Genomic DNA, 25,851 nt, shown 5'->3' with positions numbered 1-25,851 from the left:
TCATTAATTTATTTTTGTTTTTCTTGTGCGACAGATTTTCCTTAAAGCACTCATTTGGCACATTTGGAGCTCAGCTAGTGGCTTTGTAAACTCTTCTATTGAAGTGCTGATTGTGAGACCTTTTTAAAGTTGACATATGCTGCTAATTGGCTCAACTAATGTAACTCGCCAGTGGAGCTGCCCTTGTGAGTGAATATTATTTATTATTACATTATTTATTTCTGCAGCCCATACAGAGGCACTTATTACATGCCTGAATAGCAATTACGCAACCCTATGCAGTATTTATCTCTCATTAGTCTTGTTTAATGAAAGTAGTGAGCTCCACCAATTTCTATTTTAATGGCTCTTGAGCTGTTTTGTGATGTTTTCACACTGAAAAAACGTTCTCTCCTCACTTTCACGTCGCTCTCGTTGAAAATATGCAGAGTAGTCAGTTGCTCAGATTCCGACTCTTGAAGGTTGAGTGGTTTGCGTTGTCAACTTTCAACTGACATCACAGGTGGAAGTAAATGTGTGCAAGATGAGAAGCTTTTGTGAAAGAAGGAGGAGGTGATTTCTGGCTGCCCCCCCCACACACACACATCTCTAACATGCAAGCCTGTTAAGAGTTCATCCGAGCCCGTATCGCCAGCTACAGCTGTATCTGAAGAGAGCTTTTCATACATTTACAGACACACAAACACACACACACACACACACACACAGAGAGAGAGAGAGAGAGAGAGAGAGAGAGAGAGAGAGAGAGAGAGAAGGACCAGGGTTCCAGGGATGGAATTGATGTTAAGGTCCTAAATGACTTCTACATGGACACAAACAGAGTACATAGCTGAGCTGCTGCACTACATGTGGCCTAATGAGAGGGTCTCTGTGAGCCTGGAGTGTGGAAAATCGTCCTAAAATTGGTCTAAAACCTGCAAAGTATGACACGAGTGAGCGGTAACTTTAGCTCTAAATCAACCTCACACTTTTCCCACAAAGCCGGAACCCACTGCTCTGGCTGATGTGCAAGGTAGGGAAATTGCCTGCCCATGCAGAAACATACACACATGCGAACACACACGGAGACACACATTAATCCAGCTATTTCCAGAGCATTTCCTCGCATTTGTTTTGGAATTTTATGTCTGAAACTTCATCTTCTAAGACTTTCTCCAACAGGAAAAAACATGCAATAAAATAGAAAAAAGTCTAAAATGGAGAGGTGTGGAATTACAGCAGATCCATTACCTCTGTGAGCAGCAGCTCTTTCTGGCTGCCCCACATACTCATCCAGCTGCCCTCCTCATCTTCCTCACCCCTCCCCTCCATCTAATCCTGCCAGAGGAGTTTAATTTACTGCCCAGAGTTCCCTCACACAATTTCTTTAAAAGTACATTTTATGAGACTGCAATTCCATTTCATAGGGGCCCCTGTACAGTAAATCCTATTTGCGAAGCGTCATATGCGGTCACATTAACATGACAAAAGTGCCAGTCTGCAGTCCTGTGCTTTGCTCTTGCCCATATTATCGCCTGCTAAAGCACTTTATAGGATACCCGAGTGCTAACTCTTGTCCATCAGGAAAGTTGTAGCGACTGCTGCCGAGGCACAAGTGTCGATGGAAAAGGAGATAAAAGCGGCTCGGATACACAAATAGCAATAGACATCCGGTATGAATCAGTAATATCTGTGCGCTTTCTCCAAAAAACCATGGATAGCTGAAGTGTTATTTTAACAAAGTTCAGCGAAGCAAGGACTCAAAGCACTGGAGAGGTACGTTGGAATGTTGAATTTATCATAAATACAAAAAGATGAAAGCCATGAGCCGCCACAAGCATACTAAGCAGGTTTCAGCAAGGCTGTAACCGTGTGTTTAGAGGAGGCAAGTTAAACAAGAAACTATTTTTATTACTTCTGTTGATAAAAGATAAAGTAAAAAAACAAAAAAGTGCAGTATTTTTCCTGAATGCCTCTCAGTATGAATGCAGGTGCTGCGAGTTCAAATCAAATCCTATAAATTTTCGAAATTTGGATGGGATCAGAAAGGCACCCATTTGACTTGAATAAATAGTTGAATTAGCATCTCATCTTGCACATAAAGTAAAAAAAAAAGTTGAGAAAATTTTAATATATTCCTGTATATTTTCCCTGTATGCTACAAAAGGGTTTGAGTGACAGAAGCTGTGTAAAATCCTATCAATGATTTGTGATCAATGTTGAATTTTTAAATGTCCCTCGCAAATCCAGCAAGGCACTCAAGATAAGGTTGACAAGTTCAGAACAAGAGGAAGAATAATAAAACAAATGGTGTTGAGTAATATTTTGCCCAATACGCTCTCTCCAGAGACGTTTTGCCAGCGCTTTATACACTGTAGAGGAGTGTGTGTGGACAGCCGAAGCAAAATCGCCAATATAATTAGAAAGATATTTATGAAAGATATCTGCTGGCCTCCAGGCAGTGATAAAACCCTGGTGGTTCCAGCAATACACCATCCATCTCAATGGTGACGGCCTTAACTAAGTGAGGTGTCTGAGTTCATTACAGGCTGCGTTTATGCCATTAAGGACTTATCAAATAACTGATAAGAGACAATCAAATTCAGATCAATGCACTTGTACACAATCGATGCTTACAGAGTTCATCGGTCGCCCAACATAAACCGGGGTTGGATTATTTCGCAATTGTTTAGCTGAGCCACCCAATCAAAAAGTTCAAAAAGTGCTGTGTGTGCAGGTTTACAGTGGTAACCTTCCGACGTGTGACAGTATTTACATAAAGGATTCAGGCTTGGTTGGAATATTAATTATTGATGCGAAGTATAATGAATGATTTATAACCAAAGCCAATCAGAAGCTGCTGTCTGCCAGTGCCACCTGAGGGATATTATGTATTTATAACTCAAGGGCATGCTGTCATTGTTTAGGTGTACCCACTCACTCCTGGGTTAGAGCGTTTCGCAAAGCTTTTGTTTCCCCCTTCGCCATTGTAGTTTGCCTTCAAAGACACTTGTTATTGGCTGTTCAGCACAAAACGCACTCAGGAGACGACTTGTGGCGTACTTTTAAGTGCACTCTTGTCGAGCGAACACAAAAACGTAGTGACAGTGCTCTTTTCCCGAGGCTGCACTTAACAAACACTTTTCCCGGAACTTAATTCAGTTAAAACTCGCATTTGATGTCCAGACATTGACCCGTGACCTTTTATTCTGAAATTGCACAATGTGCGGTGCTGTATCTGATTTCCGCAATCCATTCACATGAAATTTTGATATTTCATTGGACAAAGAACCACGGCTATCTGTCATTGATAAACACTCATATTTAACAAGACATAACACTGAATGAGTTTGCATTCGTAGTCACTTTGTAACATTATGTGTTCTATTAACACTGAGAGTAAAACAAAGTAATACGTGAAATGCATTTGCATTGTTCAAAGTGACTCAGTCGCCCAAGGGACTGCAGCGAAATGATTGGGCCAAATTGATCGTCGCTTGGAATTAACCCTGCTTTGATTGGTGCTATTGTAATTGGAGGTCAGTCAGGTTACTGTAATACATGAAGCACAATTGATAATTAGGAGCCTTCGGATGCGCTGAGCAAATTAAATCCTATGAATGAGTTTCCACAATGTGCAGGTTCATAGGTTGTTAATCTGACTCGTCTTGTCCTATGAGAGGGAAATAGCTGATGTACTAAGTAATTGTACATAAATTCTGTTTTTAACCAACATTACTTTCCAGACATTCTCGGTGTGTGACCCTTTCTCACTCTGCATTTTACACTATTAAAGTTTGCGTTGGCACCCCGCAAGCTATATTTACATTTCCATAAGGTTTTCAACCACACACATGCAAACGTTTGCCTCCTTCACCCTATTGAACAACCTATAAATATAATGTGAGCGTTCAATGCCACAATGATCTTTACTTCTGCGATTTCTACAGAGGGATTACGCTCTGTATGACACATATAGTGGTAAATCTATGGTATGATGTATGTTGAAAAGATGCCCACTTCACTTTGGCTGCTGCACAAAGGCCCTCTCATGCACTGCTGCCTGTTTATTATCCTCCTACTCCCTCACACCCACACACACAGCAGCCTATTGTTGAGTGCCATATTTGTTCCTTTGTTAGAATCCTCCTCTAAAGAAAGTTCAAGAAAGAAATCAACAGCTTCAGAGAAAAGTGGCGTTGCTCCATTGCCATTCTGCATATTTTCGCTGGGCAATCTCTTCACAAGTGTTGCATTGCTGTACATCGAGGGCTTGTGCAATATCCATATGTCGCGTCTAGCTGTTCCTCATTGTTTCTCGGCAGATGGCCTTAGCTGCTCTAGAGAGAGGAGCTCGCGAGGACTCAGATGACACGCCGACCCATCAATCTCTTTCACAAGGCTCCTCTTCCATTCATAAATCAACATTTGCCCATGCTCTTCAGACAAACCTGCAGCATTACATGATTTGCAGCATGCAGTTCAGTTCGAAGCTTTGCATATTCATGAGAGTTACTCCAACAAGTCCCTCTCATGGTTAAGCCTCAGCCCCATGATGGTGCTTGAACCTATTCTAAAGGACCGACCGTGTCTGAAGTGGAGGCCATCCGAAGTGGGTTTTGGCAGCTAATGCAGGAGATACAGTAGGTACCTACAGCAGCATACAGGTAGACCCAATGCTGCGGTGCTGGCCAGCAGGTTATTGCTTCTCTTGTTGTGTTTGTTTGGACATGCGTGTTGACAATATTTGCCCCTTTTCACTCTGCTTCTCATTTCGGCAGCCAAACAGCATTTGTGATAATGACAACATAAGAAACCATTACAGCGACAGTGTACCAAATTATCTGATGTTCATATTACAAGCAATTCCATCTCCTCCTTTCCTGCAGACTTTTAAAGTCTGAAGTTTAAGTCTGTTAATGTGTCTGCTAATAGCTGGAATAATGACACGTGTTAATGTTGGTGTATGCATGCATTAAATATGCACTGCGGTTCACACTGCTGAATCTCAACTATCTGGAAATCTCTAAAGCTCTTTGCAGTGCAGTGAATAAAATCAAAATAGATCATGCTTCATGTTTTATTCTTTTACACAGATATCATTTTCTTGCAATGTGTTGACTGCCTACTGCAGAATTGGGTGCGTTACATAAACATTAAGATGGCAAAACACATTTTGATAGTATTGTGACAGTTTTGGCCGTTCCTTGCGCAAACCACTGCAAGCTGGAATGAACTAATTTGAATGGTAACCCATCCAATACCTTTGATAATGTACAACTGAAGCACCATTAGGCTTAGTATTGGCCTTCCTTTAGAAAACACTGCTTGGATTATCAGGGTTTACAGAGCCTCTGTCTGCCCCTTTTCCCTGGCATATGTTATCTGCAGCCGCAGCTGTATGGCACCAAGTACAGCGTATTCCCCCCTGTGCCGATCCAGTCGTGCACTCCTTTATTTCCATCCCTCTCACTCTCCAAAGCCCACCTAACGGACCCAGCAGAGGGACTAACCTGCTATGAACATGGCTGCTCGACAGTCTTGGCAAGAAACAAACACTTCATTCCTGGAAGAGGCTACACGGCGCTGATGTGCCATGTAATCTGCATGGACTGGCTGATGGTCACACTTAGTTCCACTCCTGTTTGCCAACACGACGTTCCCTACTGGAACTGCTTTAGGTTACGTGCCAGTGTGTCTGCCATCCCTTTGAATGGCCAAAATCGCTGGTGCCGCTTCGAAATTTGCCAATTATTTGTCCTATTGTTGGGACTGATGTCCATTGCAAGTGAATAACCTTCTCCAATATCTGCTTCAATACATAGCAGAGTTTTCTGTCTTTTCAACAATGGCGTGGATACTAGCTAAGTTAGAGACACAGACAGATGGACAGACAGCAGCTAGTGCCTCATCCATCAAAATCCTATAACAGGCTCACACGAGTACGCTGTATCTTGTGCCATCTCGGAAATTGTTCGGAATATTTTTGCATTTATGCATTCATGATCACGCCATAATTGTCTGAATATGCAAAAACACGTTTATTTACTAATTGACGAACACGCAGCAGTGGCCACCAATGTGGGGTTTCGAAACAATATAACTGATCAGCAGGTTCACAATAGTAACCATGAATATATACTTATTCAGGCCATGCAACATCATTTCTATTTACTAAGTTTTACGTATGCTGCTTTAAAATAGAGGACAGTGGCAAGTGTTCTAAATTTAGTGTCCCATTTCAGATATTCCTTGTTAAAAATTAACCGTACAGCAAAATGTTACAACTTAAGCAAGATAAAGGAGCTGCTATTCCTGTTTGATTTAGAAACTTTTTTTCAGAGAAATAAATGCACCGCGTAGACAAAAAACGCACTACACATAGAACTAAGAGAACACAAGGGACCTCAGGCAAAGAGGAAGTCATTGTGTTTTTGCCTGATTAATCAAGCCTGTATTCAGACTCGGTAACTAGAAAGGACGATGTTCTATTAGTATTGTTTAAAAGGAAATAATGGACTGCGGGGGGAATGAGGGTGCACGAGGGTCACTAGGGGCGTAAAACGCAGAAAAGGATGGGAGATAGACAGAGAGTGAGGAGGAAGGACGAGGAGTTAAAGAGGGTGGGGGTGGGGGGGGGCCTGGGTGACTGCAGAGAAGTCAGAGCCAATGGGGACCAGCGTGTACACGGCAGCAATTATACTTGATGAAGTGCCTCCCTCTGCAGCCCCTTCAACAGTCATTTCCCCAAAGTGTACACCACACACCACAGCCACATACATCTTCTTGTTGCGGAAGATCTCATTAACGACCAGTGGATGGGACGTCACTTATCTTTATCAAACATATGCATAAGAGTCCCTTTTATGATTCTCCCCTCTCTCTCTCAGACTTGAGACGCATTGTCTCAAAGGCAAATCAGTTTCATTTAGCAGCATAAAGGCAGATGGGAGGCTGGGCCGCTGAAATGGAACAACTTTCTTCATTACCAAGCAAATGGCAAGGTTTTCTATTTCTTTGGCGAAGGGGGTTGGGAGAATCTTATCCTCTTTTAAAGTAAATGACACAGTAATGGGCATAATTAGCACTATAAAGTCGAAGCAAGAGCCATGAGAATATGGAAATGAATTCCGATCTCAATGTTGGAAATTACTCCCTAAATCATATTCCTATTATCCAACAAACCTGTTAAGTAAGTTATAAGTCCTTTATTTTTGAGATTGGATTTTCAGTAGCGGTGGACTAGTCAATTCCGATAGTGAAAGACCCCCGTCTGTGAGAGAAATGAAATTGCCCTCTTGCACCAAACTGCGGGATTCCAGCTGTGAGGTCGAGTCCCTTTGCTGCTCACTCAAGCTCATACTCCCACAGTCAAAAAAAAATAGGCCGCGAGAGCGAGTGAACGATGGATAAAGTGTGTTTGATGGACAGCAAAGTCAAATGGAACGCTTTTCACAGGGCATACAGAGAGCAGACATACGCTCAAATTCAATTTCCATTCCTACACACTCATGAAAAGGTGATTTGGTGAGTTTGGAATTGTAATTAATGTGGGGAAATATCTGAAGTGGCTCACTCGGGAAGCTAGGTTAAGGAAGAGTGACAACATAAAAGCTCATCTCTGTTTTCACAGCCAGCAACTTTCTCCCAACAACCTCTGCACTTTTTAAGATACCATCATGCGTGTTTGGTTCTTACTTATTAACAAGATTTGGGCCCATATCTCCTGCAGGACATTATAACAGATTGCAGAATCAGTTGTTCCGGACGATAAGAGACGGAGAGAATATGTACCTACGAGCAAAGTAAACAAAGAGGAGGCGCAAAGCCATTAGAATTTGTCTCCTCTGTACTCGCTCAGGCTTTGTCTCTTTAACATGGGTCTGACATTGTAAGGTTCAAACTATACAAATATTCAAACACCATCTGGCCTAGAATTTCTAATATTTCAACATGATCATTATCTCTGCATTTTTCTCTCCGCATGCAAGGGGACATATGGTGATTTCTGCTGTTTAACCTCAGTTTTATAGACGAAACAGGTCGTGGTCGGAAATGTTCCGGAGAGAGTTAGTAGGAGTGGATCAATGTGTGTGGGTTTCAAAAGACATCATTGACATCATAAATCGAAATCAACTCAATCAGGAGATCAAACAAACACATAACAAATACTGATTTCTTTTCATGTATCAAAGTAATCCATCCACTCGTATAAAATGCAGTTTCATTTTAAAATAATTGGGTATTTTTTTATTTTTATAATCAAACACGACTGTGCGTACATCAACAAAATTAAGAATTATGCACATTTAAGTGTTGATGCATTATGTCTACTCGTGTGGACAGATGGAAGTTCTTCAAAACTGAACATGATGGAAAATATTAAGGAACAAAAATGAAAAAATGGATAAGGAGCTAGAGCACAAATCATTTCTTATTTGGATAAATGTGGCATATAATTGAAGATACTGAACTATGTTAAAGTACATAATCCATATACATAATGCGTATTTGAAACATAAAACATGAAATGTAATGTTCCAGATGGATCTCATCCTGCTCGTCGCCCTGCAAACCTGCTCTCACTCCGCCCCGTCTTCTCTTCCTCCTTCTTCCCCACTTTCAATTCTATCCACTTTTCCTCCCCACTTGTCACTCACACACTCCGACTACAAAGGTGCCCAGATGCCTGAAATCTCCAGCACTGATCTCCTCCAGCAAAAGGGGTGACCCATGTGGGATCCGCCTCACTAATCACTGCCTGAAACCACTCTGGGCTCACAGGCCGAGAGATAAAGACAGCCGCGAGCTTTACTCAGCTTTAGCGGGCCTCAGCGGCCATCTCTGTCGAGACTGACAAGCAAGACTGGGGTTAGAAAAAAAAAAAGAAACATAGCCGCCGGCCAGTCTGCTGTGACTCTACTTCTCCATCTCGCCATCGCAAAGTTTCATTGCGTGATGCAGGACAAGCACAAAGGATGTCACCTCTGTGCTGGCTAGGATGCTCGCCGCACAGCAGGTTAGCATGACACCGGGTCTGCATGCATAATAATTGTTGTTTCATTGTTTTTTAACGTTTATTATCATTCTATTTCCACCGGCAAACCCCCAAGAGGGCTTTGTATGATAAACGATGAACACTAAGGCCCGCAGAGTGAGCTTCGCATGGTTGCACCGAATCCACAATTAGCCATTTCATTAGCATCCATTAACATTTCATTTTATTGTGTATGTGGGAGCAACAGTAGAGAAGGTGAGGGCAGATGCTGCGTTTTCCCATTGACCCGTGAACGCACGTGAATGCACTCTGGCGGCGCGCTAATAGTAGCTCCTGTTTATGAATATGATTGGTGAGCTTGGGCATGCGGGGCTGCAGAGGGACTTGGGGGGTGTTGCTAACGTGCACGGGGATGAGAGGATGCCAGCGTGAGGTTAGACAATCGTACTTTATTAATGAATAAAAAGTGGGATCTTCTTCACCAATTGCTCATATTCAATTTTGCAGTTTTTATTACTGCTACATGAGTATTCGTTTGTCCTTGAAAATATATCAGTGCATTTATCTGACTGCTCCAATTATGGGATACTATCAAATTCTAATTTTACATATATACAGTATATCCTCTCCTTTCCTTATCATTTTCCTTCACCATTTACTCACTCCTTCTTGGCTTGTTTTCCTGCTCCCTTCCTTCTGTTCTCCTTTTTCTTTCACCATAGTGTGTATATATCATAACCATAATAATAACAATATTTTAGCATTGTTCTTATATCCTTCTATACATCCTTCATTCATTTCCTCCTTCAGCTAATCTGAAAACTGTGAAACTATTCTTCTTCATAATCATTACTTTAACTGCTAATACTTTCAAAGATTTCATGCTAATACCTTTCATCCCCCCAATAACTTTTTCTTGCAGGCAGGATTTTTAGACATTTTCCACTGCAGTATTGGGTAATTTTACTTCAGTATTTTTCCATTGCCACATATAAAGGCCTGTGGACACACCATCAAAAACACAAATTAATAAAGTACTTATTGTTAATCTCATCGATTCGGAGGAGGAAGTGATACGGATGTACTCAGGAATACAGAGGTGTGTGTGTGTGTGGTTTCAGGGTCTCTACCTCGGCGGTTTGAAGAAACTCAGCTGGAGAGGCTGGATCTATTCATTTCAGTGGAAGCTTGATCATTACAAAGGTAAACGCTGACATTTTGAGGCAGCGTGTTATTTTGACTGACTGCCTATTAGAGGGTGTAATGCGCCGGGCAAATGTATACTTCAAGCCTCGGTGCATCGGCAACGGACAGAAAGAGGGGATGGCTCAATCTGCCTGGCTCTTTATGTAGCAAGGTCGCTCAGGACGTGAGCAGGTTTGGGACGCAGGGTTGCACCTCCCACCCACTGACACACGCTACACTATAGATGTCCGCAGAACTCCTTTAACTCTGAAGAACCTGCCGCCACTAATAGCCTGTCTCCATTTACAGTATATTGGCCCTGTTTATGGAAGATAGGTGTTATAAATCTATTGTTATTGCCACCCCCACCCCAGGCTTTAACTTGTAGAGAAGCTCTCCTTACAATGTCTGATCGCCACCCTTCCTCTCGCTACTTGTTTTGATATTTTAAAGCCTCCAATTCCCAAACGCTGAACAGAAAAATTCCAAATTGTCAGCTGTCATCCGAATCCACTCATTGCGTCACACCGCCTACAAGAAACTGTGTTTAACACAGGCACATTTATTGCCTTCTGTCACCCAAAATAAAGCCAAAATCAGTTTGCTTGAAATGTTGCATTATCCTTTGTGACAGATCACAGTCAAATAATTGGCCTGTCCGTCTCTCGGGCGCTGCTGCCCCCTGTAATTTAGGAGAAACTGCGTAGTTGGCTACAGCTGTGTTTTGATATACCTGCCAGTCAAAACTGACCCCAAGCATTTCCTCAGGTTTGGGGTGAAACTGTGCCAGCATGAGCAGCAGATCGTGACTTTGCTTCCCACGAGGTCTTGTCTGCAGGCGTCCCTATACTGTGTTGTTTTGCTTTTACAGCCGCTGTTGTTGTATGGGGTGGTCGTTGCGGTGGGTCACGGGTAGCTGGGCACACCCCTCGTAAAGCTCCCCGTTCAGGGTAAATGCTGGACTTTTTTATGGGTCTAATTGGAACTTGGCAGTGCGGCCATGTGGGCTGCTGGTGGGGATTAGAGCGATGGCTCAGTTGGCTGACTCCTGGTGGAACACTATGGACCCAACGGAGATGCTTCCCTTGTTACCCTGGAGGGAGAGGGACAGTGTGTGCAGTGTGTGTGTATGTGTGTAGGGCATGGGGGTTGGGAGGTGCTAGGAGGCTACAGCCCTGCTCCAAAGCGATTTGTCTCGGCCAAAAGGTTCCGTTGTCCTTCACAGATGGCTGGGCATGCACCCCTATTAGTGGAGGAGAAAGAGGAGCAAAAAAAGGAGCAGGGAGGCGGAAGTGACACCTGTGTGTCTGCACAACACATAAACAAATAAAAGTCCAACTGTTATTTACGTCTGCGCTGGATCCGTTTTATACGGGATGTAAATTTTTCGTGGTTACAGACAAAAACACATTGACGAAGGAATGTATCCAAGGCAAAATCGGCAGAAAAAAAAGTTACTGAGGCAAGCAGAATCCCATGACTCCTTTGAAAGAATTTGCATTTTTAGCCTGTGGGGTGAAAAAGATGACAGCCAGAGTAAAAGAGACGGGAAAGGAAAGCTGGACAGACAAGAGAAGCGAAGGAGGTGGAGGGAAATGGGAGAATATATGCGGAGCATCTTTGTTTTCCAAAGACGCTTTGAGAGTTTGGCATTATAGAAGGTTGTAGATGCCACAGAATCAATGTAGCTCAAACTGAAAGATCACAAAATATATTTTGCCAGCCGTCAAATAATTTTTCCCCCCTTCAGTGCTCCATTCAGGCACCTGAGGATGGACACTGAAGGGCTAATACATGTCAGTTTGGCATAGTTTCAGTGGAGTGTTATTAATGTGTTTGTGTGTGTGTGTGTGTGTGTGTGTGTGTGTGTGTGTGTGTGTGTGTGTGTGTGTGTCGGGGGGTGGGGGGGGGCGAGGTGTCAGAGGTTTAATGGGGTAAGGAGTTCAGAGTGTGTGAGGGGATCTGTGGCTCGGAGCATTTTCGTATGTATCTCACCTCTCTCTCACCCACCTGAATTTATTTCAACATTGCCCGCACTCCCATAGAGGATTCCTCACAGCAGCACACATGATCTAAAGGAAGGAAGTTGAAATAAGCAAGTGAGTGAGGAAGAAGAAAAAAAAATGTAAGGCCTCGGGTTAAATCCATGAACAAGAACAAAAACATTCCAGGAGTTGTGAGAATCTGGGATTTTGCACTCATGACTTCACTGTGTAAGGAACCAACTGTTTGCAAGTTCTAGTTGAGACAGCTTGATCACCATCACCATGGTGACCAGGATAGTATGAACTGCAGTGTCATAGTAAAGAAGGAGAATGTGTAATTTCCTCAAGATGAAAGCTAAAAATAAAACTTGAATGGGGAATTATAGATGATTGTTGCCTTCATCATATCCTTACACCTGCAAGCTGCACAATCAGTTGAAGTAGAAATGTTACGGAACAATACGAAGTCGCAAGCTAAGCGAGCATTTAGCATCCTCAATAAGCACCAGCTGCTTGCTAATTAGCCGTGTAGCGACAAATCATCAACTGGCTACAATTTTCGTCATTTCTCCTCCAACGTTGGCCATTTTCCCAAATCCCAGCTAATGAACAGAGCTCGTTGTGATCAACATGTGAATGTGCGCGTGATTTGCTGTGAGGCAGACTCACCGCAGTGGCCACAGAATCTGGCGTCAGAGGGGTAGACGGCGCCACAAAGGCATGCTGGCGAAACATCAGCTTGTTTAGGAGATTTATAAACCGACAGGTGACAACATCAGAGGATAATGAGGAAGTTTGCAGAAAGTCAAAGAGAGGCCCACATTCTACATCTCCCGGGATTCCGAGTTAGCATAGACCGTGCTGAGTGTTCACGCGGCAAAGAGATTAACGGTCCAGCAGAGATTCCTCTTATTCATGAAGCTGCATGGCATCAGAGTTTGGGAGCTGATCCCACTTACACACACACACAAACACAAACAACAAGTTCCAGAGACTACCCTCGGGAAAACGGTGCCCGCTCTATCAGAATCGGCGCCGCACGTTTTGTGTCTGAAAGGAGTCATTCCAATAAGCCAACAAGGGCTCAAACAGTCTAAAAATGGGGAAAAGTTCTTTTCAGACTTTTCAATGGAGTCCAGAGTTGCTCATTTCATGCAACTTTCGAAAACTGACAATGCGACAGTCATACCTGCTTCCGACAGCGATTTTGAAGGTGTGCACAGGTGTGAGAAATTGGGAGAACTCCAAGAACTTCTGCAAAGTCTTTTCCCCTGACTCCTCACATTTCGACTCCTGCCACTGTCCGTCTCCACCGATGAACCACGCCGATGTCCCCTTGCGTTGGCAGAAGTGGTGGAGGTGCGTTTTCAGCGAGGAGACAGCGGGAGAGCGAGCCAAATCGGGATGAAGTTCTGAAGTGTGGCTGAGGGACTGATTCGCACCAGTAGATGGACTTTCCCTACATCTCCACTCCATTTCTGCAGCCAGTTTATCACCCATCTCACCCACACACGACAAGAAGATTCTTCGCCCATCTGTGAAGGTTGGCAATGTGATGTTGAAGAAGTTCTGGACAAGAAAGTTTTCCGCCCAGTACATGACTTCCACCCTGTGTATAACCCTACCTTAGTTAAATAGAGATCATTAAGTATAAAGCACTGATGACATGGTTGACCTTATATCTATGAATGTAGCTGAAGTGAATAACAGAAGGCGCAGGGCGGTGATGGTACTTAAGTAGATGATAATCAAGAGTTTCCCAGTGGAGCTTTTAAAGACCATCAGCATCGAACCATGGAGGCCAAAGACATACAATAGCAAAACACGGTTGACACGTCTTAACTGCACAGGTCAGAGCAGCTAATGGTCTTCTCAGAGAGCTCTGCCACCACAAACAAGCCATATTGCCAGGTTCACATTCTACCACTTCAGTGTGTGAGGATGGTGCGCTTTTTAGAATTGAGTGGCCCATTCCACTATTTACCAGTCAAGTCAAACTAATTTAATTGTGTTCTGGGAGGAAAGTGCTGTCACAGAAAGAGTACAGACAAACACAATGTTGTGGAAAAGAAAGGCACAAACGTGAGTATGGGGGTAAAGGGCAAAACATGGCAGCTTTTAAAAGCCAATTGCAAAGCCATTAGGCATTGACATGGGGAGAAAATGGGGGTCTGGTAAAAGGTGCACTGGGTAAGATGAAAGGTGTAGTGTACCTTTTATCCACAATTACTGCGCTTATATGAAAGAGGCTCGGTTGCAGTTGCAAGTGGCAGTGACTGGGCTCTGTCTTCAGATGTGAAGGAGTAAACAAGTGTGTCATTTCAGACTTTGCGGCTGAAAATTCCATTTCAGTCTCTGTGTTGCCTGAAAAGGGAGATTAATTTGCTTCATAACAAAGAGGGTGAATGGAAAAGTAATGGACAACAATTCCAGCCATGATGAATGTTAAAACAGTGCGTGGATGTGAACTAATGTGGGTGTTGCTTTTAGGGACCTTGAATAAACTGAAAAAGTTGCAGAAACTTCACATATATAATATGTGGTAGTGTTCATAATCACAGTGCTGATGTTGGAACACTTCCAAAAAACTTGGCAGTTGAAGTTGGAAATGTGAGGAGATGCAGAGTGGATTCCAAAACAATACGAAAAGAATAGAAGTTGGAATGCAGGATTAATTTATGAAATCAAACTGGGCCAAATTGTTTATGAGACGCCATCCAACTCCCCGGAGTGGGTAAATGTCAGTAAACAATCAAGCAAATAGCAGATGCTCAATTTGATGACGAATCAATAACTCCATATAAAACATATTTCTAGAATTGACTAGAGACCTCATGGGAAGGGAGTGATACTTTGAATCTGATGGGGAAACTTGTCCTGTAAAGTGTTGAGAAGCCAAAGCTCAACACCAGGAAGCATCACATAGAATCTTTATTTACCTTGGTAGAAAAGCCAGTTGTTGCTTTCTTGCTTTTGGTCAAACATGGCGCCTACTATGACGCCTGATAAAGGAGAATGTGGGGAAATGCAGGGAGATTCAGTTTGCCAGTTAACAAGATATTCCTGACAAATGGGCAAGAAATGACAGAAAGTAGGGGAAATATTTTCCAATGTTTGTCAAAAGACCTTTTGGGATGATAAGCCTTTCGCGCAAAGTCTTAAATTACCACATTACCGTGATTTACTAAATCCAATTATGACACAAGATGCACTCTTGCATTCCCTACACCCAAACGTGCGTGATTTCAATACATTTAACATTTTAACCTTAGACCGATTGCAAAAACCCCCTGCAGTTTTTTCGTCAAGAGATCATTAAGAGACATTTTCCTCAGTCCCCTAGCGAGCACGGTGTAATGGCACGTTGGAGATGCTTAATGGCTGCACCACTTCCTCCTTCTGAAGTTAATTCAAATTAAGTAAATCTGCTGCAGAAACGTAAAGGGTGCTCAGTTGGTGGAAAAGGTTACACGGTGGAAGAAATATCCCCACTGCAGTGACATTATGCTTAGAGAGAACACCATGCCTGTCCCTAAAGGTTTATCACAGGATTACGAACCATGGGTGTGTGTGGGTGTGTGTGGGTGTATGTCTGTTGTACTTTTGTAACAGAAAACAACAGGGAAACAAGTATCTTTCTGTTGATTTTACCCCACCTTCCATGCATCCGCAATGCGCTCTGCCTGCCGTGTTTATGTTTTTAAGACAAACCAAAGCGTGAACGCAGTTAATTCATTTCCATCATCAAATTATTTAATGACATGTATATTAGTTTGGACTGCATAACTCTCAATTATCTTTGGAAGTGTGCCACATTAATTTAATGTTACAGAGAAATTAAATCAGAATTTATCATAGACTTAATGAAGTGTCTCTGTTTCATCTAAGGGGGGAGAAATTGTTTGACATGTTTATTTGCGTCACGGACAGCCCTGATCGCTTCTGTTGAGAGCTTTGTGATGAATTGTATTAATAATCCTATATAATAAGTTTGCTAAAATGTAGGAAATGCTGACTTTAAGCCAATTAAAGAAATTAATTGGTTTCTAATTCTCTGAGTTCTGATGGCATTCTTTTGCAAACAAAACCGTAATTAACAATTGGGTCACATGCTGCCTTTGTGTTGTGTTTATGGCAACACTGAGGAGCACAATTTGTCTGGAAAACTACGGTCAGATGTCAAACGTTGAAAAGTTACTCATTGTTTAAGCTAATCAGCATTTTTTAATTGAAATTCAGCCTGGTTTTCAGAGATTGCCTTTGCTTAGTGAACCAGACCGGAGGCTTTGTTTGATGCGGTGGCGGATGCTCGGGCTCCTACGCCCTCTTTTCTGTCTCTGAGGCCTTTACGGGAAGCAGAGCGGGTGCAGCGATTCATGTGAGATTTGCCTTCGTTTTGGTTTTTCAAGGGGAATATTATCACCAAGTGGCTTACTTTTGCCAATTATAGGTACAGTTTAACAAGGGGCCTGACCTGCATAATACCAGATCTGATCCCTGCCGAGAAGATACAACGAGCTAAGAGTCATTTACAGTAGTGCAATCTTGAAAGTGGCATCTTTGATAAATTACTATCCATACATGTTGCGTGAGCATTGTAATGCAGATGAGCTGCACAATTATTCATTTGTTCCTTCCATCCCTTTATGCAGCTTTAGCTAAATTGGATTTGTCTAGTTACATTTCAGCTTCTATCTTCTATTTGTATCGTCAGCGCTGCCGCAAGAACTTCTGTAACTTGAGAAGATGCTCGATAACGACGTCAGGTTTGTGGGATTTGTGTGTGGATTTGTTTCCATTCAAAGGAACAGATTCATCATGGAAAATGGAAAATGTGCACCAAACTGAGTGGACTGATCAGAGCACAGAATACTTCATCCAAAGTACACTTTTCAGAGCTGTTAGATGTCTTACGAGAACTTCTGTATTGGATGTAAGTAGTCAACATCTACTATCGTTCTTTTTTGCGCTATATAAATTATGTGACCATATTGCACCCCCTACTGGCACATGATGGCGTAAAAATGTGCCCTAGGCTGCGTTCACACAGGTCTGTTTTGTCTTACATCTATTGAAGCATACCGTGGCCTCCTAAATTACCTGTGAGGAGGCGAAGAAGCACTTTACACAGGTTATAAGCCTTTGGTCCTGCAAATCTCGGCAGAGTAATGAATGGCCAAGCAGAGTATAGGTGAAGGTCATTGCTGATGATGTGAGTCCTCACAGCAGAGGTCCAGGGGGACGGGACAGACAGCACATTAATGTTTGTGGAGGGTTTGGTCCACAAAGGTAATCAGACAAGAGGAAATACAGACGGGCAGGGAGCAAAGTCCAAGATGGATACGTAAGCCTTTTGTTATTGCTGTCCTTTCTTCTGACAGAACCTGCCGAGAAGCCCAGAGCAGAAAATCCACCCCACAGCTTCCACGTTGGCTGACATTATTGTCACTGGAGGGGAGAAAAATGACAACGAGTCAAAAGGGAGACTTTGGACATGGTGACACATGGCAGATAAATGTGTTTGTTTGTTTTGATAGTGAACTTAAAAAACTGTGTCCTTGCGATGCCGTGGTTACCGTGGAATCTTTGTCATCTTCTTCAACACGTGGGGGATATTTGTGAACTAGTCGGCATCCAGCTGAACGATTTCCTAACTTGAGTTTTCACAAAATGCTACAAACTACTGCCATCAACGGCAAAAATGTGATAAAAGCAACAGGAGTGTAGTTGACCTCATCTAAGTCTGTTTTCCAGTAAGCTTGCTTCAATTTGAGCCATTTTTGATCAAATTAAGGTGTGTACATGATTATTGACTTAATTGCAGTAATTAATTTCATCACAGGGTCCTAATAGGAAGTAAGTGCTGATATTTACACTTAATCTTGACTATGATGTTTCCCTCAAGTGGTCTTTGTTATCTAACCTAAGCCATGTAAGTCTATAATTGTACATACATGTTCCTAAGTTGATGATAATTCTTTCATCTTCCATTCCGAAGGGTGATTTATCCACAAGTCTGTCATTTCACGAGTAACGTGAGAATATTTCCACGGGTGTTTCCATGCGGACGTGATTGACAAGTTCATTAATTAGCCGATTGGCAAGTTGCTAAGGGAGCTGTCGTGTTGAAGCAGAGGAAGATTTTGATTTGAATGGACGGAAGAAGAAGTCCCAATGTAGTGGACGGCAGACCTACAGAAGTAGTAACAAAGCAAATAAAGATTCAGTCCATGCAGTATTGTTAAATTGAAAGAAATGGGTCTGGCTCTGTGTGGGATTTAGGTGCGTCCTTGGCTCTTCTTTTTTTTTTTGCCAAAGTCAGGAAGAGATTTTATCCAAATGAATTGTGAACTGGCAGATACAGAAGTTCTTTTGTTAACAGGATAAAACCACACATAACTTACTGTGGCAAGGTTTAACAGTTGGATGGAATTGCCCATAACACATCTCACATCTCTCTCTCTTGCTTTCTCGCTCTCTCTGTATGTATGTCTCTTTCTCTCTCTCGCTCTTTCCCTATCTGTCCGTGATGATCTTTCAGTCTCTTTGCCTTTCTCTCTCCCTCTACAGCTTGCATTCATGCATGGTACATTCCCGCAGCTTTCCTATAACTTTAGGTTTAATTTACATCTGAAAACAAAGACAGAAGAAGTCACAATCCTGACATCTAAGTCATAATTGACACATTTTGCTGCAGCTATGTGATCATTCATCTGCTCTTCACAAGCATAGGAATGGCGGCCTACAGCGTCACGTGCCTTCAAAGTCTGAACATGACCGTGAAGACGGCAGGAAATCCAAGGGTTAATACGTGCGGTCACGTGGACATCCCACGCAGATTGCAAAGCAGCATGGGTGTCCAGGCGGCTGCTACACTACCTGTCTGTAACACCCAGCGAGCTGCCAAACACTGTGGGAGGACCAGTAAATCACGTCTATTATCCCCGGACAAACGCAGAAGGGTTTTGGTTAGAGACGACAACACAGCTGTGGCCCTCAACCCGACGTTTGCTTACCTTTCATTCATTTGGGAATTTTCACATGAATCGGAAATGATTAAACGGGAGCAGAAGGAGTAAATCCAATCGAAACAAATGTGGGATCACTGCACAACGTGGAGTTTTAAGAGGCGAGGCTGAATTTGTAACCGTCCTATCTCGCAGCATGAAATGGAATCCTAATATGATAGAAATAGAGAGCGGTTACCCAGTATCCTCTGCAAACACACTGAGTACAAGCCTTTCAAGCTTTTCAAGCCTAAGGGAGAAAAAACAATGGAAGTTAATTACAATTAAGGAACGAGTCTCGTCAATCTCAGCCCAGACCTTTCTTTGGCCTGGAGGCGCGTCAGTCCTGCGACTCAATCACTCGCAAAGAGACACAAACGAGAGGGCAGGGACAACAAAATGTCGTACAAAAGGCAGCTGGACGCCCCCGGCATTGCGCTTTCGCCGCGGCTCTTTGTAATCACTCAGTCTCTTTAATTGCCATTTGTGCGAAATCGCGTCCGCGCTCACCGCTCGCCGTTAAGTCTGGGCTTTGTTATGTGTGATGCATCGCTCCCTGTGCTGCTGCTCTGTGCCCTCTGAAAGCACTTTCATATTTCAAGGTATTTAGCTGACAGAATTATGATCAGCTGTGTCACTGCACAATTTTTAGTGACTTGTACTATACTTTTACCTATACTAGTCTTGCCATTCTGTGGTATTTTCTATTTCTACTCCACTACATTTCCCTCAAAGTATACAAGGATTGCGAAGAATTTACATTTCACTTTAAATCAGACATTTTGTGGGATTTTGTTGACTTTGATGTGTGTTTTTGTGTATTTCTGTTGCATTAAGGCCTAGGCAAACCTCATAAAAAGTCAAAAGTTCCATCTTTTGTAATATTTTAGTGTCTTCAACATGTATAACAGAAAGCAACTGGTCCTCACAGAGAGTTGGGGTACATCTTTCTGAAGTACTGCAGGGCTTTTACTAGTAATGGTATGTTCTCCCACTGCGACGTCAGTGCCTGTCTGCTCTCTGACCCCAAAAAAACAGCCACATTATCAATTGGGGAGCTTTTAAACCTTTTATAAAAAGAGAAAAGGGGGGGGAATCTAAAGGGAACATGAGTTACTTCGGCGTCTTTGGGGAATATCTTCAGTGGCTGGAACCGGGCCGGCGGCACACCGACATCCGCTTGAGTCAAAGTCACGGGGAACGCCAGCGAGGAGCGCTCGATGTTCCGAGCGACTGGAGAGAACAAGAGAAACATAGAGTCGACTGTGCCAATACATTCATCATACTCTGGTAGCCCCCCTCTCAGTGGACCGGGTTCACTATTTACAACCACCCACAGTATTTGCGGAGCGACGTGCGGAGCATCAAACACACAATGTTTACCTCTGCACGGCTGCATTGATACACAAAGTCACAGACAAACGTGGCTTATTTTGTAATGTTGCAATAGAGACCCTTTCCCCCTCCCGTTGCATACAGTTACAGTCTTAGCAGAGACTGTGCTTCTTAATGAATATCTATTTTAGTCGTGCACCCTTATATTGTCCCCATTACCGCCCGTATTATTTCAAACTGCTCCACTTGCCTATATGGGCCGTGTAAAATAATACCTGGCCAATTTTCTGCGAAAGAGGAGCCACAAGAAAGGCGTCTCTGTTAGATAAGTTAATTACCTCATATCCTACGGTGACACACACACACCGGCTTCCTCTCCCCCCTTCCCCTCCCACCTCAAACAGCAGGAATCGAAACAACACTCCTACACCATCAGGACGTACTATTTGCTCATGCTAATGAACTTGCCCGGTATCTTTATCGTGTAACACGCACCTGGTAGGCTGATCAAGACATCATGGAGTTTTCCCGTGGTGTAATTTACGGCCTGAAAAAGAGATGTTAAAGGAGAGAATAGCGAAGATGGAGTTTTGTGAGATTCTAGGTGTTCTACCCCCCCCACAGCTTAGGTGTGTGTGTGTGTGTGTGTGTGTGTGTGTGTGTGTGTGTGTGTGTGTGTGTGTGTGTGTGTGTGTGTGTGTGTGTGTGTGTGCGCGTGAATAGTCGAGAAGTGTCAGCTTCGCCTCGCGTGTTGCACCAGTTCAAAAATAGAAATGAGCTCCAGTGCCTCCTTATTCAATGGAAGGAGCCAGTTGGTTTTGTGATTTTGAGAGAAGCGACAGTGGGAATAACAATCGCATCATCTGAATGTAAGACGGTCACTTTCTAAATAAGCATGTGTCTGCTTTTAATGAACTGACTGGATGTAGCGCCACGCAACAACTGCTATTTGTTGTCTCCACACGCTTAGGTAAAACAGTTACCTGGAACCAACTGTGCGGGCAGGAGTAATGGATCCAGTGAGCCGCTTTGAGCCTTTTCTATTCTACCCATCCATCCATTCATCCATCCATTCTCTATCCCTGCTTCTGGCTGTCTGGCAGGAGGCAGAGTACAGCTCAATCCCGCTCCCAGAGACACACAGCGGTGGACAGGGGAACCAAGCAAAACCCCACACGGGAGCAACCGAGCTGGCCCAAGCCGGTCTGAGCTGGATTTGAACCTCGATGCGACAAGTTTTCTATAAAACATTGCATAACTCTGCCAAGGCCGACCGAGCCTCCACATTATTAGTAGCGACAATAAACTGGAGAAAAAGAAAGATACGGCTGTAATAAATATTTTGCTGCATCTATCGCCCCAACTACTAAACACACATTACAGCCATTTGCATGCTGCTGAATCAGCATCATCACAGCTACGCATTAATTGCTGCTGCATATTTCCAACACTATTTCTCACTATGCAGCAAAGCCATTAATGTGTCCACTTTGAAAGCATTTATTTTAGGCTGCCATATTTGGATTTGAATTGCAGCTACAGATACGATCAATAAAACTAATTCTTCATCATTATTTCATATTTCTAAGAAGCAAGGACACAAAGGAACTAATGTGAATCCTCTGCTGACATTTACTATGTTTACAGTTGAGGAGGAGCCACCAAAAGTGATGGGAGGATCAATATCAAAAAGTATTGATGCTCCATTAAAAGACAAATTTTCACATCCATCTCAATCTGTGGCGAATAATTCTGCTACAGCAATTTCCTGCTAGCTTTGACCTCACCGCCTCGTTATCACCCCATACTGTTTGATAAGAGCTAGACCCTTCAGACGCCATGACGACGGGGAGAAAATGTACGGTAACACAAATGTCACACATCTGCTGTAGTGATAATAATAACAACAATTTGGCTCAAACATATTCAGGTTTATCACAAGAACTGGAGGTGTAAGAAAAGAAAAAGATGAATTACCTTTCAATAATCACATACAGTGTTATTTATTTTTTGTATTATTCAGGGTTAAAATCGCGAGTAGAATGAGAAAATACCAAGTAGAAGAAGAAGTAGTTGGCCAGGGTCCTTACTCGCTTTATTAAAAGCCATTCCGGGAGCATCCTGGGAAAGAGTTGGGCACAAGTGCTGTGTGGAGCCTTTGGTCGCTATGGAAACAAGTTGTTTTTCTTTAGCATGATGAGCCCTTCAGCACAGTGAGAGCAGAAAGGAAAACAATCTGAGAAATCTAAATTTAAAAGGATTGTTATTAATATGATTATTAGCGGTTTGGTCATGATCATAATGAGTGTGGATGTTGTTTACATCATTGTTCAGCGTTAACTCTGAGTTCTATATTTGTTGTTGAAGTCTGCGCGGTTCAGTGTTGACTTGTTTATGGAGGCTGAGCACATAATCCTGTATGTCAACGCTGCTTTGCTTGAAGCCGTCTCATGTGTTGCCGCTGTTCTACGCTCCAGTCATTCTGTAAATACACTAAGAGGCCTCCAACACACTCCCTTTTCACACAAGCACGCCCGCACACACACACCCCGCTGAGAGAAAAGCCAGCGCCGGGCCCTCGTACAGCCCCTGTGTGTGTGTGTGTATGTGTGAGGTGTTTTTTTTTACTGGATTATCCTGACTGCACCTCTCCTTTGAGAAGCTTTAAAATGGGGGAATGCTCCTCCTTCACTGGGTGTCTTGCTGGCTTAATGACTAATAAACCCGCTTTGTTGGCGCTCAAAGTCAAATGAGCTGCAAACCCCAGCAAAACAAACAATCCCAATAAACACGGCTAAAAACAACCCTAAATGTCACAGGGAACACAAAGAGCACACACACACGCTGCCGCCTTGGAGAGAGAGGGGAGCTGGGGAGAAGAAGGAGCTCAGGGCTGCTCCTCTTGAGTGTATTATTACTCCCCTCTGCTGGCCAGAAGAGGGAACTAAACCTTCACCGGTCCACATAGCAAGTATATTTATTTAAAACATCTTTACCGCCTCATTGTTGTGACCCAACACATTCTGCCGTGGTGTTAAACAAGGGGAAACAGTGTAACACTCGTAGATTTCATTAGTCAAAACGGCACGGTGAGTGTGTGTGTGTGTGTGTGTGTGGATGGCTTCAATCCATCTCTGGGAACACACTCCTTTTCCAGCCCTCCATTCTCTGTAGCTGCCTCCTCTCTCTCTCTCTCTCTCTCTCTCTCTCTCTCTCTCTCTCTCTCTCTCTCTCTCTCTCTCTCTCTCTCTCTCTCTCTCTCTCTCTCTGCATCTGTGACTGATACAGCTACTTTGCGAGCAATTCAAGTCCTTTTTTTTATTGAGGAGTTCCACACTGCTGCTTCATTCTTATCAGAGTATTTTCTTTTGCCACTGATGACATTCAGGACTCACGGCAGGTATCGCAAACTACTGTAGATGTCAAATAACGGCACAAATTCAAATCAATCGTATCGAAACACTTCAAGCTGCTGCTAAATAAAAGCAGGGAATTTGAAGCCCTCATGTGAATGAACATAAAGTAATGTGGGTAACCTTTTCTCTCTGCTGCTTCACACACTCACGCATCGCAGCTTTGATTAAAAGATTCATAGACTGGTGAGGGGAGAATTTTCTGGCAATTTTTAAAACATTTAAACCTGTATTAAACCATTTTCTGACCTTAATATGTAAAATGAGACAGGGCTTTTGGACAGAAACGTGACTCGTGACTTGGTCTGAGTCTGCTGGATCGGCAAGGAGGCAAAAGATTATTGGAACGTGTCTCAGCTAGTTTGGAAATTATCTGTCCCCTCGTGGACAGAACATTGGATGAATTTTAATGAACTGAGCTTTTTGGGCAAAGACATTTGAGCAAAAGGAAGAATGACCAAAGCCTGGATCCATCAGGGATGATTGTTGATACGACAAACGTATGACTCATGGGTGACTCATGGATCTTTGCCTTGGAGGAACAAACCCAGACAACCCGGGGAGCCTTCATCAGTAGGTTTCACATTCACACACACATGCACACACACACACACACACACACACACACACAAGCAGGCATACATCTGACTTCCTTCTTTCACTCCTTCTCCTGATTTTTCCATTAGACACATGCTGCATGTTTGTCTTTTCCCAAGTCCTCTCCTCTCCTCTCCTTCCCTTCCCTTCCCTCTCCTCTCCTCTCCTCTCCTCTCCTCTCCTCTCCTCTCCTCTCCTCTCCTCTCCTCTCCTCTCCTCTCCTCAGGAATCAGACGGGGGTTTGCCGCTGCTGAGGAAGCAACCACAGTAATCCTCCGGCTCAACTTCAAAAAGAGCCTGTAAAGACTACACTCTCTACGGTTTTGGCAAGTCAGCCTGTTACCTCTGGTGGTGGTGGTGGGGGTGGGGGTGGGGGTGGCTGTTTCCTCTCTTCCCTGATACTTTATTTCTTTACTTCTTGCTTGCTTCTTCTTTATCAGCACTAAATGCTCGACGTGCCCAGCCAACAAACGCTCGCTCCTACATCCCCCCAATCAGCACAGCTCTGGGAAGAAACGGAAAGCCTGGCGTTAAAGAACAAGGCCGAGGGTGGAGGAAAGGGTGGAGGACGACGTCGCAGCAACAGGAGAGGGAAAAGCAGCTACCGAGCAGAGGAGAGAGGGAAGAGGCAGGAGATAGAGTTCCCAGTTGATGGCTTGGTCTCAGAGGGGATCGCTGGCACGCTGACAGCAGATCTTTTTGCAGCTTTGGTATGCGGGAGCAGAGGCGAAGGAGAAGATGGAGTTGCCTGCTCGCAGCTGGAGTGACAGTGAGCTTGCAGTTGTTCCCTAATTTGTTCCTGTTACAGATTTGCTTCAGGGCTGTGTGTGTGTGTGTGCGTGTGCGTGTGCGTGTGCGTGTGCGTGTGTGTGTGTGCATGTGTGTGTGTGTGTGTGTGTGTGTACAGTATGTGTGTGAAGGCGTAATGGAAACAGGCAGCAGGGGGCAACTGAAACAACAGGCCTAAATCAATTGAAGACTTCAGTGAGTGTTAGTTATGAATTAGATTTAGGCCTGATGCAACATTGGAGGCTGCCTGGCTGTTTTCACTCAGTGTGCACAGCTATGGTACTACCTTTTTCCACCAAGGCTGAAGCATCACAAAGGTGTTATTAGACATATATCATCAATAAGCAGTGATGATAAGCAGTGTGTGGGATTATGTAATGATTAAGTAGCAACACTGCAAACGTAACTACTTCTTTCAATAGCTAACAGTAGCAAAGAACCTGTTAATATAAACACTAATTTCGTAGATTCTATGTAGTTGCAGTTAACTACTTTATCATGAGAGTATCTTCCCCCCAAAATGCCTGAATCCTATCTCTGACATGGCAACCTTCCCTCATCCA

This window comes from Genypterus blacodes, unplaced genomic scaffold (genome assembly GCF_046128005.1).
Source record: "Genypterus blacodes isolate CSIRO-AG114 ecotype Tasmania unplaced genomic scaffold, CSIRO-AGI_Gbla_v1 ptg000011l_1, whole genome shotgun sequence".
NCBI classification, from domain to species: domain Eukaryota; kingdom Metazoa; phylum Chordata; class Actinopteri; order Ophidiiformes; family Ophidiidae; genus Genypterus; species Genypterus blacodes.
This window is presented reverse-complemented; position numbering follows the sequence as displayed.